General features: G+C 40.9%; 2 pseudogenes; both read left to right on the forward strand.

The window, feature by feature from the left end:
• The first annotated feature begins 937 nt into the window (after positions 1–937).
• On the forward strand, positions 938–10,718 carry LOC147429298 (non-specific lipid transfer protein GPI-anchored 31-like; annotated as a pseudogene).
• On the forward strand, positions 7,916–9,449 carry LOC147429299 (uncharacterized; annotated as a pseudogene).

The following is a 10,718-nucleotide window of genomic DNA, read 5'->3' on the forward strand; positions in this document are numbered from 1 at the left end:
TGTCAAAAAGCCGAAGCCGAATATGAGTCCCTACGACCATGTGTGTATATAGTGCACACAATCCAAAGAACTTGTGTGTGTGTGTGCGCGCGCACGCCTTGAAAGCACAATCCCCACTTCTCTTTCTCCCTCTTCGTTGCTCTATGTGTATGTGCGTGCGTGTGTGTGTGTGTGTGTGAGAGAGAGAGAGAGAGAGAGAGAGAGAGAGAGAGAGAGATGTACACCTTTCAAAAGCATTGCTCTACCAAGGCTTTCTCTTCTGGTACCACAAAAGCTTCACTCTCTAGGGCTACACGCCTTGCTATTGCACTACAGAATACTCCCATGTGTTTAATCTTCCCAACACTCCAGGGCTACAGCAATAATTTGATTTCCAAACCTTTGCAAGCTTCAAAGCTCCCCTTGTCCATATGTAGATTGGCTACTTGAGTTATCTGAAATAAAAGGCCTTTTGAGCACCATATTTGTGCTTCGCAGAGATAGCTCCATTGTGGCCGCATGAAGATCGTCCCAAATATAAATGCATCTTGCGAGTCAACCCCTCAAAGAGAGTTGATGTGGCTGTACTAGGCATTTTAGGTCTCCCATTCCATTCTTATCAAGTAAAGGATTTCTAGTACTCATCTACCGGAGGCCACGTGCCTGCTCCTCTTTGCAAACCTCCTTCACGGATAAGTTGAGCATGAGAACGGTGAAGGCTTGAAGATCATTATCCTCCCGCCTAAGATGGTTTTGGTGGTTTTGCGGATTCTTGAGCCAAGAAGAGGCCGCTTGGCATGATCTAAGCCATTGGCTTTGACCGGAGCAACCAACTAACGACAGCTCCTAGCCCTGCTTTTTTTGGGGAGCTGTGCTTTTTTTGGTTTGGCTTTTTTGATTGCGCACAGCAACATCTCACGATTGCTTTCTTTCCGACTTCTGGCACGCACAACAGAGCCCCTCCGCCTCTCCTGAACTCGGTAGGATGGCGACCATGCCTTAATGGACATTAGTTCACACTGCAGGTTCCATGCTGGTGATGAAGAAGCTCGCGGCGCAGGAAGAGACGGACATCAACTAGTGGAGTTAATTAAGTGTACCCGCAAGAAGCTCCGGTTCTTTTAGGAGTTCAGAACGTTGCGCTCAACGAGGCAGACTCTTCACTAATAGGGCGGATCGTGTGCACAGTGCAATTGCAGGGGTAAGCTCTCTTAGGCTAGCATCCTCGTGCCCGCAGCCAGCATAAAAAAGCACTCATCGTTGTCGACGTACCAAGTTCAACATCGTCGTCCAAAGCCGTACGCCATCATCCGACAGGCATGTCACCACAACGGCAAACGTTGATATGGGTATTGTATGGGTTTTAACCGGCAGGAGATATTCCACGCCAGCACAATGGGGCAGATAAAGTCTACTACACCCACGTCGATAACGGTTGCATGCTCTACGGCTCCCACAGAATTGGTGGTCTGCATCCTCTACTACCAGTAGAGTGACCTGGGTCAAATTCCAGCGCTGGCTCTGCAATCAAAGAGCAAGGCTCTGCCTCTAGTACTACGCACATCTCTCTCTCTCTCTCTCTCTCTCTCTCTCTCTCTCTCTCTCTCTGTGCGCTTTCGCTATACATCGGCTAGCTTGCGCTCATGGCAAAGTAGCCTGAGCCGGTTGCAAGTCCAGCAAGAGCGCTCTCTCTCTCTCTCTCTCTCTCTCTCTCTCTCTCATTCATCTGCTTTAACGCTGACCTGCAACATGAAGGAACAGGGCTCGCAATCTATAGTTTTCAAGGGCAGACCAATTTTCATCTTGTAATTAAGAATAACTTCATGGATATATGAGGTCGTCCTCTAATACAGGCAACATATTACGCTAGAGAGAGAGAGAGGGCGCAGGGCTTTGCAGAAGAAGAAAGAGAGCGTGTGTGTTTCACAAATAGGGGAGAACAGGGGAGTCGAGAAACAACGGAGAGTAGCTTGAGCTAAAGTCAAATCCCAGAAGATCATGGGTAGCAGCAAGGCCACTTATGGAGTATTGAGTATGTGTGCAATCATGATGCCGATGGTGATGATAGCAAATGGGGTAACATGGCAGGCGAATGTGACAGCTCCGACGAGCGCACCTGGCGAATGTGACACGGTAATGGTCCTGGAGTTGGTGGACTGCATGGGGTATGTGTCGGGGATGGTGAACACGTAATCCCAATCTACATACTGTAGAAACCTATCCTCCATCGTCAAGACTGCACCACAATGCCTCTCCCAACTCTACAACTCTACCTTCAGTATACACAAGGAACTTTAAATCAATTCCGACATAGGAAAAACCCATGTATCTTGTAAAATGTATCTATTATACTAGTTATAACAAGCTGGATTTCCTATATATATCTAGGAAAAGGAAATGTCTACGTAACACGATGATTCTATATAGGAAAACAAGTGGATTACTAGGTAACATGCTATTCAATATAAGAAAATGATCGTAACTTCTATTTCCTATATAAGAAAACCATAATTAACTAGCAGATACACCAAACTATCCTTCTGCTGTGATCGGATACACCATCGTCTCTTCTCGCCCTCTGTCTACGCAAACAAGACCTAAGGCCTGAAGGTGAATAATGTCTTCCCCTGTTCTTCCATTAGCTTTCATGGTTAACCCTAGAGAGGAAGCCCAAAGTCTTGTTCATGATAAGCTTCAAAACACCCCGACATTCGACGTTGCTGTGTCGTCTGACATTTTGAAAGAGACGGTAACTAAAGATCCCCAAATCAAAGGGGACCATAAGATCTCCCTTGACACTGAATCTGTTTGGTAGCAAATTTCAGTCTTCAAATCTAGGGCTATTGTTATGTTTTTTATTGGTCGTCTCCCACAGATAAACGACATTGCTCAAGGAATAGACAAAGGGTTTGGTAACCATGTAATTGACAAAATTTTCTATGCGGGGCAAGGACTCTTTGAAATCCTTTTTCTGAAACCCTAGGATCAGGTTGCCTTTCTCACCCAGTCCACTGTTATTCTATTTGGGCAAGTAGTGCACGTGTTTGAATGAAAGCTAATAAAAATTATCAAAGATGCCCTCCTCTCTCAGTGCCTTGTATGGGTTGAATATATCAACCTCCCTTCATTTTTGTGGCCTTGTATCAAGGAGATCACTGCCACTTTAGGCCAGGTTCTATATGCTCCTACCATCAACTCACCCAACAGGAACAAAGCCTATCTTCTCTGGAACACCCAAAATCCAATTCCCGAAACAATGGACATCACTATACCAAAAATAGGGCGGGTAGTGTTGTACTTGAAATGGAGCTCCCTTGCTGGAGAATGTTTTCATTGCAATAAATTAGGGCACTTATCCAGAAATTGCCCATGTGTCTCTTAAAACACTGCAGATCTAATCCCCTCTTATCCTTGAAGTAAAAGTAAGGCCCCCCGGGAGCAAATATTTGGAAAATCACCCACAACTATCCACAATATCAGTGAAAATCCCTCTCCTCAAGTACCACCCTCAACATCTCCTGCTTATGCACATCCTCAAGGCATGGTTGCTAATAAGGGGATATCTAGACCCCTCTTTAATGCAGAGAGCCAGGCAAGGGGTTCTAATGCCAAAAATAATCAAGGGTCTTCATCTGATAATCCTCATGAGTCATAGGGGTGTCAAGATTACTGATAAAGGAAAAAGACCCATAGATGCTGAGGGCTTTCAGTCTGTATCTGCCAGGAAAACATTCAGACCTAGACAACAGTCTTCAGGATATGCTAGCCCTGATGTTTTTGATATACTGCATGATATGCCATCACCTGACACTTTAATTGCAATTAAAGATGCAGGTCATACTACTGAAAAAAATCAACATAAAAAAGATGTACCTACCATAAACAAATGGATTCAATATGGACGACATTGATGAGGGGTCTCAAGATATAGGCCACACAAAGGGTTCTAAACACTCCACAATAGCTACTCTCAATGCTAAAGGCTTGAATTATCCCACTAGGATGGCAATGTTGCACTTTTGGATCATGCAACAACATTTAGATATAGTGCTTGTGCAGGAGCATAAATGGCACAAGAGAGAGGGATAAACCTTTCACTTTAAAATATCCTCATGCTTTTATGGGGGGAAGAAAAACGAGTATTCTGGTGTTCTGACTTTATTAGAAATTCTCTTAATCCTCACTGGATTCTTGACCACTCTTTAGGCAGATGCTCTGTATTGTCTCTTTATTCATAATGGGGTCCTCTGCATGTAGTCAATTTTGTATGCTTCTAACAATATGAAAGAGAGGGTGATACTTTGAGAATGGATTGAGGACATGCATCTACGTAATGGTATTGTGGATGGTGACTTCAACATGGTCACCAGGGGGATGGCACACACACACACACACACACACGCATGCATGCACGCATAGGCGAGCATGCGCAAACGCACATGAGCTTGCACATGCACAAACACCCATGCATGATAGTCCGAGTTAGTGTTAGTGTTAGTGTACATGCATACATCACGAGGAGGATTAATGTACTCGTGTATGTGAGCTATGATCAAAGTCAAATTGATAGGTATACACATTCACCCTGCCCAAACAGGCTTCATTGGTGACAGATCTATTTATGATAACCTACTTACAGTCCAATTGGGTATAGAGCATGCTATAAATTCCAAGGACAAGGTTATGTTTCAAATTGATTTGTCAAATTGATATTTCTTTAATATCTTACACCTTTGGGTCCATCTCCCATTCCACAGAGGCGAGAGAGAGAGAGAGAGAGAGAGAGAGAGAGACGGTACATCGTAGGCTAGAGAGAGAGAGAGAGGAGCGGTATATCGTGGGCAAGAGAGATGCAATGTTCTATGGTTATCTTGCAATCTATACTACTACTTTATAGAGCTTAAAAAGTTCTCGAGTTGTGAGCGTTGCCACGTGTCACGAATGTGTGTGCACATCCTAGAGAGAGAGAAAGAGAGAGAGAGAGAGAGAGAGAGAGAGAGGGAAATGACAATCACCGTTACTTGAATGCTTCCAGATTTGATCACTCGAGTCCATACTTACTCTCTTTTCCAATCACTTTGTGGAATGTTAATGGCCACCCTTATATCCAAGACAAGTGGTTGGGAAAGCCACCTGAACTACAACCGGAGTTTATCCATGATTTCTGGGATGGTGCAAAATGTCGTATAGTCCAGAACTTTTGGGACCCACATGCCACATTTGAGCTTCCAGTTATCTGTACAACCCCAGGGTGTAAAAAGGTGTACACAACGTTTCCTCCATCATCCCGTCCGCAAGAGATTCAACAAGGGTGGAATGAGCAGACTCAAGAATATATTTTTGTGTGTAGAGATTGCCGACGACGTGTAGTCTCTAATAAGAGATTGATTGAGGTATGGCCCTGGAAATATTGGCATGCTATTTTTATTTACTTTTTATTTATTTGTTGAGTATTTTCATATGGCATAATAATTTTCCAGGGAGATCCCCGTAACCTGGCACTTCTACTGCATTGGGATGGGTTCCAATCCTCTCGCACCACACAAAAAGACAGTGAGATAAAAATTTTGAACATGGGCAAGTCTTCCAATGTTAGTGTACTCCCAGTACTGTTCCTCCCATTTAGCTCCAAGAAAGTAGCCCGAAACAATAGTGGTCTATTTGGTGCTTTTCTACGTCCTCTTATGGAGGAATTGCAAGACTTGTTCATGTCAGGAATAAAAGTACACTACAACTATGATGTCAACAAAATATTGGGCATGGGAACTGAACAGCAACAGACATGCATATTATGCGGGATGCTTATGATGGTCAGTGGAGACTATCCTGCCCAGTGCAAAATAGGACTCTTCAAGGACGGTTGTCGAAGAGACAAGCCCAAAGCAACTCTTGATGCTAGTAATCCAATGTATAGAGGGCGATATGTTTATGATGAAAATAGACGACAAGCAAGATATCCACCAACAAAACGCTCCATTTTGGAAATGTCCAATGTAGTAACTCAGGCCAGAAGAGCAACCTCTCAAACTCAAAGAGAGACTAATCTTGCACATGCAGGACTATCTGGAGAGTCAGTGTTATGGAAGTTCTTTGACTTATATGGCTTTGACTTGTCACGTGACTTGGTGTATGATACAATGCATGTTCTTCCATTGAATTTGTTCAGTAAATATACATCAACTGTCAGGCGAGGATTAAAAAATGAATCAAAAATAAAGGTGGATGAATGTTGCAAGCTGGTATACAAGCTTGCACCACCATCAATTCGCAATGGCAGGTTGCCACACACTCCTAGCAAGTACTTTGAAGGTTTTAAGGCAGAGGAAAATCAAAAATTTGTTCAGTGGTGTCTGCCATATGTATTGAGTGTCATCAACGAGGTATCAAGACCCATGTATGAGCTTGGTCTTCTCCTAATAGACATTGCCCACACATTTTACAATTTTAGTCGTGAGAAGGGTTGGACAAAGGAGAGTATCAAGATAATGCGATCATTGTTCTCATCTTGGCGAGTAAGGAGCGAGGAATTCTTTGGTCCAAACTCTTCACCATTGGAGCATGTTGCTGGGAATGGGGAATTGCTTGATGACATTATCAGGCATGGATCTCATGATGTATATTGGTGTTACATTTTTGAAAGGATGGTCTCCATATACATGGGAGTAAAGACAAATTAAAAAAATAATGAGATAACTTATGTCCACTTTTACAAGCGCGTTTTGTTTACATGGGTTACTCGGATGCTTCAAGAGGAGAAGGATGGATTCCTTCCACACGAGAGGAATTTGTCATTCTTACACCAAAGGTTGATACTCCCAGATGATTTCACTCTACTGCATCCTATGAGTCCACAATGCTCTATCTTCCATGAAAAAGGGCTCTTGGAACTCTCATCTCTAACAAGAGCCAAGGAGCTATGACATAAGATTTTGGCAGATTATGAACTGACTTACTGCCTCAACATGATTAGAGCAAAAGGGATCGGTATAACCAAGAAGAAACACACAAAGAGATGCCTTTCAGATGAGGAGAAAAGGTACTTTCAGCAACTGTGGGTGATGACAGTTAGTGAAGGTGAAAATACTCTTGTCACAACCTACCAAAAGATACTTTACCAGGGTGAGGCTTTTAAAGTTGGTGATCATGTGACTGTAAAGCAGGACAATGGTGATACTGATGCTCTTCCTGTAGGGCATTGGAAGGCCAAAATAAAAACATTGTTCTCTATCGAGCACAATGGTCAATATTATTTGTATTTTGGGGCAGAGTATTATAGACAATGCATATCCTCACACAATGGGGTTGACGAACTAATAGTTCATCATGCAACTGGAATGAGCATTGTACAACAACAAAGTATGCCGTACACTTGGGATTGTGTAAGACCAATCTCATCTTTGATGCATAAGTTCATACCTCTTCCGTTGACAGGTAACAGGCTAGTAGCATATGAGGTGAAGGATTTGATTCAAAGAAAGCGGCTTACAACTCTCGGAGAGGTCGGACATGCACCCCCTTGGTTAGAGGTTGGTGATATCGTTCTAGCAACCAAAAGTGATGGTGAAGATGATCTTGTACACGCAGTTGTTAGAGAGATTGACCACCAGGGCAAAAAATGCAAATTAGCTTGGCTAGTACATGATAGTTTTGATCATTGTACATGGAGGATACAAAGCCAGCAGTACGAAGAGAGAGATTGGAACTCATGCAAAGTAGTGATACATGACTTTATTGTAGTTAGTAGGAGGTGCATGTCTTCAAGAAGTGGTGCACAATTAAATTTGCCAGTAGTTTGGAGATGCACAAGTGCTTAGCCTTTGATGTATCAAACATTAAAATACTTTGATTGATTGGAAAGAATATTTTGTTGGGGTTTTTAAGTTTTGTTTACACTTTATATGATTTAAGGTATAACTTGTGACATTGTAGCTGTTACATGGCTTCTCCATCTGAAACAATGTCTCTCAAAGAGACAATAGCAATGCTAGAGAAAAGGGTAAAAGAGCTAGAATCAAGTGGTGGAGAGTCCTCTAAGGCTGATCATAAGAATAGTAAGGTAGCTGGAAGATTGTATCAACGGCATAGTAAGGCTATACAAGTTGCAAAGGAAGACACAGTTGAAAAACCAGTTCCGACATATGAGCAACTCTTTCGCTTCCCACTCAACAAAAGTGACAGATATCCAGCACTCTTGTATGGAAAAGAGTTCCTTGCAAAGTATTACGCTAACAGTGTACATGCAGTCCATTGCTCCAATCTGAGAACTGTTAGAGGTTGGATGAAAGCATTTGATTCCAAGCTTTGTGACCTACGGCACAATCTAGAGGGGAAGGATAAACTTGTGAGCTTCATTCAAGAGCACCATGATGAAATTGAGGAGGTGACGTTCCGTGGTGCAGAGTACCATTGGAAAGTGGAGGACATCTACACATTTTGCTTGCGTCACATGCAAGCAAAGCGAAAGAATGAAAAGAAAAAATCAATGCTGGTCAATACCACAAATTTAATATCTGTAAGCCACATTATCAGTATTTTTTCATTGTTTTTAGCTATCATAATAAGATTGATTATGTGAAGTTGTGCACTATAGGGAACCGACTTAGTGAATACAAAGGCGGAAGGCAAAGAAAAACAGCTTGTGGGAGTTTCTACATTCTTTTTTTTTTTTGGTTTATTTTTAATTAAAGTTATTTAGAAATGCTATACATGAATTGTAGATTGAGGAAAATCATTTACAACCTATCAATGAGGAAGTGTATCATCCTCATATTGACTTTGAGAAAGACCAGAATTATTCAGAGGCAATTTTCACTGGCGTGCAAGTTGAACCCCTTCTAGATGTATGTTTTCTCAACTTATACTATGTCGAATTATTTTGTACACTTTCTTTAATCTAGTTATTTACTATTAGGATGTAGAAGAAGAGGATGAGGCTTTAGCTTCAAATGGTTCTTTCTTTGCTCTTATTGAAGATGTCACAAAGGTATGTCTATGTTATTGTCCTTTACAATAATTAAACTAGCTATGTATTTAATGTGTTTTATTATGAGAACATGCAAAGGTTGATCTCATTAAAGAACAAATGGATTTTGAGAGCTCTCATGAGGAAAATCAAGTGGATGTGAGCTCTAGAAAGAGCAAGCGTGCACCTAAGGTTTACTCACATCTTTTAACTTTTATATGCTTCATATCCTTGTATGCTTTGAGCTTTAACTTAACTTTTTTGATGCAGTGGAATCAAAAGATGATGGATATGATGCAGACTAAAAAGGCAAAAAAAGATTGCACCAAGAAAAAGGTAGTTGTTATCTATTGCCCAAAATTTCATAGTCTAGAGCTCTAACTAAACTTTTATGCTTTCAATTTTCTATGCATACAGAGTGTACTGAAGAATGTTCCTAATGAGAGTGTTACTCTTCAAAACAGAAAGGCCTTCAATGAACTCTCAAATGGGTCTCATGAATATGTAAGGAGATTGACTTTAGTTGTACTCATCTTTTGGCATGGATTAAGCTTTTTCAATTAAGTAGTGACTTTTTACAATTGAACTTTTATTTAGGATATGAACTTTGATAAAGACGACCAAGAGACGATTTCAATCAAGTTTTTAGAGGTTCCAACAGTTGATGCATTGTATATTACGCTAAAGGCTAGTTTCAATCTAGCAAAGCGTAGTACGGATTTCACAGGAGATCGTCAAGAGCAAAGTGTGGATGGAATGCGCTCATCATTTGTAGTGTACCTTTTGGCCACAAACAAAGTTAGAATTTCCAAATGTGACTCTTCTCCACTAAGTGTGGATGATGTAATTGTGGTTGAGTGATGTTATGTTAATTTGTTTATGTTAATGTAACCTTGAGACCCAAAGAAAGGGTGAACATTCTAGCATCAACTATTTTCAATTGTTAAATTTATGACTTAGATTGAATTCTTCAAAAAGCTATTGTGAGTTACTCTTATATGTTGTTCTTTTCTTATGAGGAAGTCTCTGCTCCAAATACCCATGCATAATGAGTTCGATGCAAAGATTTAATTTCTTTGATGCAAGATCGATCTACGACAAATTTGTGAGAGTTGTTATTATAATATTATTATTTAAATTATAAAATCAATAAATTTGTATATAATAAAAAACTTAGGTTTAGGTTATTCACTTATGTGACTCTTTTTGTCTAACTATTGTATATAAAACTAACGTGAATATTACTATATAGTTTTTCTTCCGTTCCAATTACTATGCAGTTTTTTCTTGTGCATATGTTGCTCAAAAATCTATATAGTTTTCTTTTCGTGTGTGTTGGTCAAAGAGCTATATAGTTTTATTATGTGGGTCATTTTTACTGCATATATATACAATAAAAGGTTCCGTTTTTACTAGTTTGGACTTTTCCTACATATGTTCAAGTTTTATCTAGGAAAGTCAATTTTTTTGCTATGTAAGAATTGAATTAAAGTTCCTTGTGTACAGAGCCTCACTCCGTCAACATAACCGGCGCCCTGATGCTACCCCCACCTGCAAGGTCGCCACTCCCGACCCCATCCTCTGCTCAGCTGTTGAAATCCCGGTACCATATTTTGCTGGCTTAGCTTCGGCCTTCAATGCTAACACCATCTGCGGCCCTTACGTCTCCAACACAACAATACGTCTTCTTCACCCACAAGGAGTTTTACACACATTCCAATGTTGTAAACAAGGCGCTTTTCTCACATTTTTTCCTACTTTAAAGTGTGAAATATAG

This window comes from Adiantum capillus-veneris, chromosome 22 (assembly GCF_014529385.1).
Source record: "Adiantum capillus-veneris isolate H3 chromosome 22, ASM1452938v2, whole genome shotgun sequence".
In the NCBI taxonomy this organism is placed as follows: domain Eukaryota; kingdom Viridiplantae; phylum Streptophyta; class Polypodiopsida; order Polypodiales; family Pteridaceae; genus Adiantum; species Adiantum capillus-veneris.